This window comes from Colobus angolensis, unplaced genomic scaffold, assembly GCF_000951035.1.
Source record: "Colobus angolensis palliatus isolate OR3802 unplaced genomic scaffold, Cang.pa_1.0 Scaffold91, whole genome shotgun sequence".
Classification (NCBI taxonomy): domain Eukaryota; kingdom Metazoa; phylum Chordata; class Mammalia; order Primates; family Cercopithecidae; genus Colobus; species Colobus angolensis.
The window spans coordinates 6,848,674-6,859,429 of NW_012123043.1; the positions used below are offsets into that span (position 1 = coordinate 6,848,674).

Here is a 10,756-nt window from a genome sequence, read left to right on the forward strand (position 1 = left end):
TTTACGCCATTCTCCTGCCTCAGCCTCCTGAGTAGCTGGGACTACAGGCGCCCGCCACGTCGCCCGGCTAGTTTTTGTATTTTTTATTAGAGACGGGGTTTCACCGTGTTAGTCAGGATGGTCTCGATCTCCGGACCTCGTGATCCACCCGTCTCGGCCTCCCAAAGTGCTGGGATTACAGGCTTGAGCCACCGCACCCGGCGAAAACTTTTTTTAAATATAAACTTCATACCACACTGTCAGTTTTTGTCTTAATAAAACTATAAGTTTATAAAAAGAAAAAAAAAAAAAAAGAATGTGAAAGAGCCTGGGTGTGGTGGCTCGCACCTGTAATCTCAGAGCTTTGGGAGGCTAAGGTGGGTGGATCACTTAGGCCCAGAAATTCAAGACCAGCCTGGGCAACATGGTGAAACCTCATCTCTACATAAAATACCAAAATTATTCAGGCAAGGCATGGTGTTGCACATGTGTAGCCCCAGCTACTTTGCAGGCTGAGGTAGGAGGATCATCCGAGCCCAGGAAGGTCAAGGCTGAAGTGAGCTATGATCACACCACTGCACTCCAGCCTGGGTGACAGAGTGAGACCCTGTCTCAAAAAAAAAAAAAAAAAAGAATTTGAAGAAAGTCACCAGGTAGAAGGAACATATTATGAGATGAAAATCTGAATCTGGCCAGGCGCAGTGGCTCATGCCTGTAATCCCAGCACTTTGGGAGGCCAAGGTGGACAGATCACGAGGTCAGAAGTTCGAAACAAAGCTGGCCAACAGGGTAAAACCCCACCTCTACTAAAAACACAAAAATTAGCTGGGCATGGTGGTGCACACCTGTAATCCCAGCTACTCGGGAGGCTGAGGCAGGGGAATTGCTTGAACCCAGGAGGTGGAGGTTGCAGTGAGCCGAGATCACACCACTGCACTCCAGCCTGGGTGAGAGTGCAAGATTCTGTCAAAAAAAAGTCTGAATCTACCCCCAAAACATGAAGAGCACTGGAAATGGTAAATATGTGGGCAAATATAAAAGAACTTTTAAAATTATTTTTACAATTTTTAAAAAAGGTGGGGTGGGGCATGGTGGCTCACACCTGTAATCCCAGCACTTTGGGATGCCGAGGTGGGTGAATCATGCAACAGGACTTCGAGACCAGCCAGCCTGGCCAACATGGTGAAACCCCGTCTCTACTAAAAATACAAAAATTAGCTGGGTGTGGTGGCATGTGCCTGTAATCATAGCTACTAGAGAGGCTGAGGCAGGAGAATCACTTGAACCCAGGAGGCGGAAGTTGCAGTGAGCCAAGATGGTGCAACTGTACTCCAGCCTGGGTGACAGAGCAAGACTCCATCTCAAAAAAAAAGAAAAAAAAGGTAACAGAGTATGAAAATGAAAATAACAAACTGAAATATGGAGCTTATAACATGTATAGACATTATATGACAACAATAGGGCAAAAGCCAAGAGAGGAGAAATAGAAAAGCACACTGCCATGTGTTCTAATACGATTTGTGAAATAGTATAATTTTACTTCAAAGTAGACAATGATAAGTAGAAGGTGTATATTAAAGACCATAAGACAGCCACTAAAAACAAAACAAAAAAAACAAGGAGAAAACTCAAAGTAGTATAGCTTATAAGGCAATGAAAAAGATAAAACGGAAATATAAAAACACTCAATCTAAAAGAAGACGAAAAGAAGAGAGAGAAAGAACAAAGAATAGATAGAACAAATGGAAAGAAAATAGAGCGAGTACCTTTATATTTTACAATATTAATAAACAATTTCAAATTAAATCTTCTAAAAAACAAAACTAAGTCAGCTGGATGTGGTGGCTCACGCCTGTAATCCCAGCACTTTGGGAGGCTGAGGCAGGTGGATCACCTGAGGTTGGGAGTTCAAGGCCAGCCTGACCAACGTGGAGAAACCCCATCTCTACTAAAGATACAAAATGAGTGAGGCATGGTGGTGCATGCCTGTAATCCCAGCTATTCGGGACTAAGGCAGGAGAATCGCTTGAAGCCAGGAGGTGGAGGTTGCAGTGAGTCGAGATCACACTATTGCACTCCAGCCTGGGCAACAAGAGCAAAACTCCATCTTGAAAAACAAATAAAATAAAATAAAATAAAAAGTAAGTCAAATTAAATCCTCTAAACATCCAATCAAAAAGCAGAGATTATCAAATTGGATAAAAAAAGGATGATCCAATTACATACTATCTACTTTCAAGAAACTCTATTTATTTATTCATTTATTTTAATAACATCAACAGGGAAGAAGGAAACTCATTGTAAAATAAAGACACAATCAAAGCTATGTGTGAAAACTCAAAATAAAATAAAATAAAATAAAGGCACACAGAATAAAAGTAAAAGAATATAAAATAATACAACATAGTAACAAAAAACAAATGAAAGCTGGAGATCTTTCCAACTTTCAGAATGGTAGGATAACGATTTCCAAAAATTTGCTACACTATAAAAGCAATATGATCTCCACAACCCATCAGAATTGAATTTTTTAATTTTTTAGACTCTAGAAATCAAACACAAGTTTGCAGCAATGTGAGCAGTGTTTAGTCAAGAAAAATGGCTGAATCTTGGTAAGAACAATGAGATTTGGTTTTTAAGCTTTTCCTAATTCTAACTCCTCTTCAAAGTAGTATTAAAAACCAATAGGCATGCTATTACAATAGCTATGAAAAGCAGCAGACTAGCAACTACTGGAGGGAGAAGAATGGACTTGGAGCTCCAGGAAAGCCTCAATCCCAGAGGACTGTCATTATTTGACTTGTCTGGCAGCTCGATGAAAAGTTCCATTCTCAGAGCTTGTCTTTATTGGCCTGAATATTGGTCACAGCTCAGTCTCTGTGAATAGTCCTATCCATGTGACATTTGTTGAAAACAATCATCGGCAGTTGTTTAACATCAAAACTGCCAGAGGTGTTGCTAACAGTTGGGGATAACAAGATGCTGATGAAAAACTTAACGGAAAAAAACTGAAGAATAAGATGTTCACTGGGAGATTTGGAAAGCTCTGATGCAATCCTAGGAATCTATAAGGCCATGCACATGATGTGTGCACGCCCAGAAAAGACCTGAGAAGACCCCAATGTCTTCTTACCTTTGGCTGATATTAAGGCTTTTCCTAAGCAAGAAATGAAGGCTAAAGAGAGATGTAAACTGCCTGAGAGAGAATTGAAACTATACCCTAATACCAAGTGAATCAACAAAATTTGGAAGACTTATTCATTCAAGATAGTTGAGGAAATCTGTGTTCAATCATTAACTGGCCATTAAGCTAATTGAACAGAGACTTTACATTACAAAGAATACAGACTTTACAGAATTAGTCCAGGAAAGTCACTAAACAAAACAATAGCAACAACTAGCAACAAAAACAAACCCTGCTCCAGAGATCTATCATACAACATGGTGACTGTGGTTAATAACAATGCACTGTATTCTTGAAAATTGCTGAGAATATACTTTCAATGTTCTTACCACAAGAAACAATCAGTATGTGAGGTAATGCATATGTGAATGAGCTCAATTTAGTCATTCCACAGTGTGTACATATTTCAAAACATTTTATACACTATATATAATTTTTGTCAACTTTTAAAAAAATTAATTAATTAAAAAAGGAACAAATAGAAGTTCTGAAGTTGAAAAGTAAAATAACTCAAATGAAAAATCACTGGATAGACTTAACAGCAGATTTCAGCAGAATATGAAAGAATCCAAGAACTCAGTCAGGCACAGTGGCACACACCTCTAGTCCCAACTACCTGGTAGGCTTTAGCAGGAGGATCACTTGAGCCAAGGAGTTTTAGTCCAGCCTGGGCCCTTTGGCAAGACTCTATTGCTCTAAAACAAACAAACAAAAATAAGCCAAACAAAGAACCTGAGAACTTGAAGACAGAATAATTGAGGAGATTACTCATTCTGAGGAACTGAAGGAAAAAAACACAAGGGCCTCAGAGATGTATGGAAAACCATAAAGTGTGTCAACATCCACATAATGGAATCTCAGAAGGAAAAGACAGAAAAAATGGTCAGAGAGACTATTCAAACAAATAATGGCCAAAAACCTTTCAAATTAGAAAGAAACAAAACAACAACAAACAAAAGTCAGCACATCCAAGAAAATAAACTCCCAGTAGGATAAACTAAAAGGGATCCACACCTTGACGTGTCATACAAAAACTGTTAAAAGAGACTAAGCATGTTGTCTCACACCTATAATCTCAGCATGTTGGGAGACCAAGGCAAAAGGATCACTTGAGGCCAGTAGTTTGGAACCAACCTGGTCAACACAGCAAGACCTCCAACTCTACAAAAAATATAAATATAAATAAATTAGCTGAGTATGGTGGCATGTGCCAGTAGTCCTAGCTACTTGGGAGGCTTAAGCATGAGGATCAATTCCAGACTACAGTGAGCTATGATAGAGACACTGCACTCCAGCCTGAGCAACAGAGCAAACCCCTATCTCTATTTAAAAAACAAACAAACAAACAAACCAAAATTATCAAAAGACAAAGAGAGTCTTGAAAGCAGCAAGAGGAAAGCAACTCATTACTACAAGTGTTCTTAAGTAAAATTAACAACTGATTTCTCATCAGAAACCCTGGAAGCCAAGCCCAGGTATGGTGGCTCATACCTGTAATCCCAGCACTTTTGGAGGCAGAGGTGGGTGGATCACCTGAGGTTGGGAGTTCAAGACCAGCCTGACCAACATGGGGAAACCCTGACTCTACTAAAAATACAAAATTAGTCAGGCGTGGTGGCGCATGCCTGTAATCGCAGCTACTTGGGAGGTTGAGGCAGGAGAATCGCTTGAACCCGGGAGGCAGAGGTTGCAGTGAGCCAAGATTGCGCCATTGCACTCTAGCCAGGGCAATAAGAGCGAAACTCTGTCTCAAAAAAAAGTAAAAAGAAAAAAGAAACCCTGGAAGCCAGAAAGTCCTGGGATAACATATTCAGTGCTAAAAGAAAGACTATCAATCAAGAGTTCTATATTCAACAAAACTATCCTGCAAAAATAAAGGAGAAATTAAGACATTTTCAGTTAAACAAAAACTGAGAGATTTCATCACCAAATATCTGCCCTACAAGAAATACTAAAGTTCCCTTTAGGCAAAATGGCAGACATATTCTACCTCGTTGGTAATTACACTGAATGTAAACTGACTAAATATTTCAATGAAGGCCGGGCACGGTGGTTCACACCTGTAATCCCAGAACTTTGGGAGGCTGAGGCGGGTGGATCACCTGAAGTCAGGGATTCGAAACCAGCCTGGCCAACATGGTGAAACCATGTCTCTACTAAAAATACAAAACTAGCCAGGTGTGGTGGAACATGCCTGTAATCCCAGCTACTTGGGAATCTGAGTCAGGAGAATCACTTGAACCTGGGAGGTTGCAGTGAGCTGAAATTGCATCATTGCACTCCAGCCTGGGCAACAAGAACAACCCTCTAGCTTAAAAAAAAAAAAAAAATTCACCGAAGAGGAAGATATTGCTGGAAGGGATAAAGGAAGATGTGATTCAACTATACATGGTCTACAAAAGATCTACTTTAGTTCTCCTTTTTTTGCTGTTATTTCTTTTAAATGAGACATACTTTAGATTAAAAAACACATAGAGTTTAAAGGTAAAAGGAGGGAAAGAGATATACCATGCAATAGTAACTAAAAGATAGTTGGAGTGGCTATGCTAATATCAGACAAAATAGATTTCAAGATGAAAAATTGTTACTGAAGACAAAGAAGGACATTTTAGAGTGATAACGGTCAATCAGAAATACATAACAATTGTAAACACATATACATTTAACAATTGAGCCTTGAAATACATAAAGCAAAAATTGACTTAATTGAATCAAGATATAGACAATTCAACAATAATAGTTGGAGACTTCAATACCCCATTTTCAATAATAGAACAACAAAGCCAAAGATCAATAAGCAAACAGGAGAACAGCACTATAAACCAAGTAGACTCAACAGACATCTATGGAACACTTCACTGAACAAAAGCAGCATACATGTTGTGTCAATAGCACATGAGACATACGTCAGGATAGAATATGTATTAGGCCTAAAACCAGCCTCAATATGTTTAAAAGGACTGAAATTATGCAAAGCATATTCTCCAATCACAATGGAATGAAATTAGAAATCAATAACAGAAGGAAATTTGGGACTCCCACAAATATGTGAAAATTAAACAACACACTACTGAATAACCAAAGGGTGAGGAACAAGACAAGAATGTCTGCTCTCACTATTGCTGTTAATATTTAACATTGGGCCAGGTGTGGTGGCTCACACCTGTAATCCCAGCACTTTGGGAGGCTGAGGTGTGTGAATCACCTGATATCAGGGGTTTGAGATCAGCCTGGCCAACATGGCCAAACCCTGTCTCTGCTAAAAATACAAAAATTAACTGGGTGTGGTGGCAGGTACCTGTAATCCCAGCTACTGGGGAGGTTGAGGCAGCCGAATTGCTTGAACCTGGGAAGCAGACACTGCAGTGAGCCGAGATTGCACCATTGCACTCCAGCCTGTGTGACAAGAGCAAAACTCCATCTCAAAAAATATAAATAAATAAAAATAAAAATACAAAAATTAGCCAGGCATGGTGGCACATGCCTGTAATCCCAGCTACTCTAGAGACTGAAGCAGGAGAATTGCTTGAACCCAGGAGGCAGGGGTTGCAGTAAGCCAACATTGTACCACTGCACTCCAGCCTGGGCAACAGAGTGAGTCTCCATCTCAAAAAAAAATAATAATAATAACATCATATTTTGAGATCCAGCTAAGGCAAATAGGCAAGAAAAGGAAATAAACATATCTGTATTGAAAAGTAAAATAAAAATATTTTTATGCAGAGATGATAAGATCTTGTATATACAAAATACTAAGAAATACCACCCCCCCCACACACACACACAACAATTCAAACTCATAAACAAGTTTAGTAAGAGTGTATATTGACACAAGGTCAATATATAAAAATCAGTTGTATTTCTAGACCCTATCAATGAACAATCCAAAAACGTGACTAAGTAAACACTTCCATTTACAATAGCATCAAAAAGAATAAAATACTTAAGAATAAATTTGGTTGGGAGCAGTGGCTCTTGCCTATAATCCCAATCCGTTAGGAAGCTGAAGTGGGAGGATCACACGAGGCCAAGAGATTGAGACTGGTCTGAGCAACACAGTGAGACCCTTTCTCTTCAAAAAATTTAAAAATTAACCAGGCACAGTGGCATGTGCCTGTAGTCCTAGCTACTCAGGAGGCTGAGGAGAGAGGATCACTTGAGCCCATAGGAGTGAGCTCTGATGACACCACTGCACTCCAGCCTGAGCAACAGAGCCAGACCCTGCCTGAAAAAAACAAAAAACAAATAAACTTAACAAAAGAGAGGGGTAATGCTTGTACACTGAAAACTGCATAATGTCAATATAAAAAATTAAAGATGTAAAGATAAATGTAAAGATATCCTATGTCAATAGATGGACAGATTTAATATTGTTAAAACGGCACAAAAATTAGAATAAAATAAATGGCAATATTTTAATATTAATATTTTAAAATAGCATTAGAATGGCAACAAATTTATCTACTGATTTAACGTAATTTTTATCAAAATTCTGGCTGCCTTTTGTGCAGAAATTGACAAAGTGATCCTGAAATGTGTGTGAAAATGCAAGGGACCCAGAACAGCTAAAACAATCTTGAAAAAGAAGAACAAAGTTGGAGGACTCACACTTCAGTTTAAAACTTGCTACATGGCCGGGCGTGGTGGCTCACGCCTATAATCCCAACACTTTGGGAGGCCAAGGCAGGTGGATCACCTGAGGCCAGGAGTTCACAACCAGACTGGCCAACATGGTGAAACCCCAGCTTTACTGAAAACACAAAAAATTAGCCGGGCATGGTGGTGGGCACCTATAATCCTAGCTACTCAGGAGGTTGAGGCAGAAGAATCACTTGAACCTGGGAGGTGGAGGTTGCAGTGAGCCAAGATCATGTCGTTGCACTCCAGCCTGGGCAACAAGAGCTAAACTCTGTCTCAAAAAATAAAAAAATTAAAAAACTTTATGAAGCTAATTAAGATAATGTGTTCTGTGGTGGAAGGGCAAAAGAGAAATACATATTTCTCAATGAAAGAAATTATATACATCATAACATATAAAAAAATAAACTATAATATGGAATATATACAATTATTGTTATATATTAATATATTATATAATATATAATAGTACATATATAAAAATACAATAATGTGAAATAGTGTATGTTATATAATGTGAAATAGTGTATGTTATATATTAATAATATATAACTGTATATATTATACATATAATATAGTTAAAAGAAAAACTTCAGCCAATTTAAATTTAAAAGAGTTTAATTTAGCAATGAACAGTTTGTGAATCTGGCATCCCTCAGAATCACAGCAGATTCAGAGAAACCTAGGGATGCCTCGTCCGGGGAAATTACCTACAGAAACCGGAAGTGAGGTACAGAAACAGCTGGGTCGAGATGGACGAGAACCTCATGCACATCAGCTATGAGGCTGGAATCCTGGAGAACCCCAAGAACCAAGCGCCTCCGGTCTCTACACAAAGACCCAGGACCCTGCCAAAGCCCCCAACATCCCTGACATTCTTGAGATCGAGTTCAAAAAAGGGGTCCCTGTGAAGGTGACCAACATCAAGGATGGCACCACCCGCCAGACCTCCTTGGAGCTCTTCATGTACCTGAACGAAGCTGCGGGCATGCACAGCATGGGCCGTATTGCCATCGTGGAGAACTGCTTCATTGGAATGAAGTCCCGAGGTATCTATGAGACTCCAGCAGGCACCATTCCTTTCCACACTCATTTAGACATCGAGGCCTTCACTATGGACCAGGAAGTGCGCAAAATCAAACAAGGCCTGGGCTTAAAATTTGCTGAGCTGATGTACACTGGTTTCTGGCACAGCCCTGGGTGTGAACCTGTCCGCCACTGCATCGCCAAGTCCCAGAAGTGAGTGGAAGGGAAAGTGCAGGTGTCCATCCTCAAGGGCCAGGTGTACATCCTCGGCTAGGAGTCCCCACTGTCTCTCTACAATGAGGAGCTGGTGAGCATGAATGTGCGAGGTGATTATGAGCCAATTGATGTCACCGGGTTCATCAACATCAATTCCCTCAGGCTGAAGGAATATCATAGTCTCCAGAGCAAGGTCACTGCCAAATAGACCCCTGTACAATGAGGAGCAGGGGTCTCCTCAATTTGCAGATCCCCCAAGTACAGGCGCTAATTGTGATAATTTGTAATTTTGACTTGTTCTCCTTGGCTGGCAGTGTGGTGGGGCTGCCAGGCCCCAGCTTTGTTCCTTGGTCCCCTGAAGCCTGCAAACATCATCATTGAAGGGAAGGGTGGGGGGCAGCTGTGGTGGGAAGCTATAAAATGACAATTAAGAGATTAAAAAAATAACAAAAAACAAAACTTAAAGCCTTAGTGCCACTCTCAGTTACCATCATTTTGAGTTTCCAGTCTCAGCATGTCATTCATAGGTTATATTGTCCTCATGGTTGCACATTTCTTTCAGCTCTTGTCATTCTAGTTGAAGGGAGACCATTTGACATTCTGCATGCAAACATTTAAAAATCTTTGAGAGAACACAGTGCACCAAGGAAACTACTATTTTGACCATTGGGAGGATAATACCAAGAGTTTGAAGTATGCTCCTTCCCCAACGTCCCCATAAACCAAACCTCCTAAAATCAAATAGATCAAAGAATGAGCTACATGAAGAGTCTATTCACTTAACTAAGTGGTCTTTTCATGAATCCTCTAAAACTGAATTTTTATAATCTACATTTAAAGCATCTCTCCATAGGCCACAAGTGCCAGCAGCTGCACAGCTACTTTTCTGTTTAGCCAGTTCTATAATTTAACATAACTTTCACAAGAGAATTTAAAGTCTGTTGTGTAACTATAGCCTTTACAATAGAATCTGCTATAGAGCCTATCATGAGGGATACATTTCTAACCATTGCCTCTTTTATTCCAAACCATGGAAAAAGGGCCTAACAATTGATGCACTTCTAGAAGAGTGAAGGCCTCCTGGCAATTTATCTTTAACCCATGATGTGGGATAAGAGGAGTGAATCAATGTTCTGTTTCTGACTGACCATGAGGCAAGGTATGTACCATTAAAGTTTCTCACCAATATTGGGCCTTCATCTTTTATCTATCAAAGTATAAGGTTATCCATGTATACAGCTGGCTGCAAAATCCTTCACAAATGAAAGTATACACCATAAGTGCGAGTGTAAGCAACAGACCCCTTTTTCATTTCTGTTGTTAGTAGAGGCATAAACAAGGAAAAATATTCAAAGATAAGAGTCTCATGACAGTAGAAGTCTTGATGTATGATCTTAGGAAGAGCTGTTCACATCAAAGATGCCATTTTCTTCTGGGGAGACACCTCCTTGGTTAGCTTTACCTTAAGGATTCCAATGAGTGTACAGTTCCAAGAGTGAGGAGGGCTCCTTCTCAGTTGTGATATTATGAACCCAAGGTTCAGGACCTCCAAATTTCGTTGCAATGTGGATGGCAAGGGCAGTCTTTCTCTTATGCTCTCAGAAGATCCAATCTTTGGGTTCTACATTGTGAAGGGGTTGACTGTCTCAGTGAACCATAAAAAGCTTTTTTTACCTGGTGAAAATACACTGTAGCATAATAATCTACTGTTAT

General features: G+C 39.8%; 1 pseudogene; it reads left to right on the top strand.

Moving 5' to 3' along the window:
* Positions 1-8,553: 8,553 nt before the first annotated feature.
* On the top strand, positions 8,554-9,251 carry LOC105504378 (annotated as a pseudogene).
* The last annotated feature ends 1,505 nt before the right edge of the window (positions 9,252-10,756 follow it).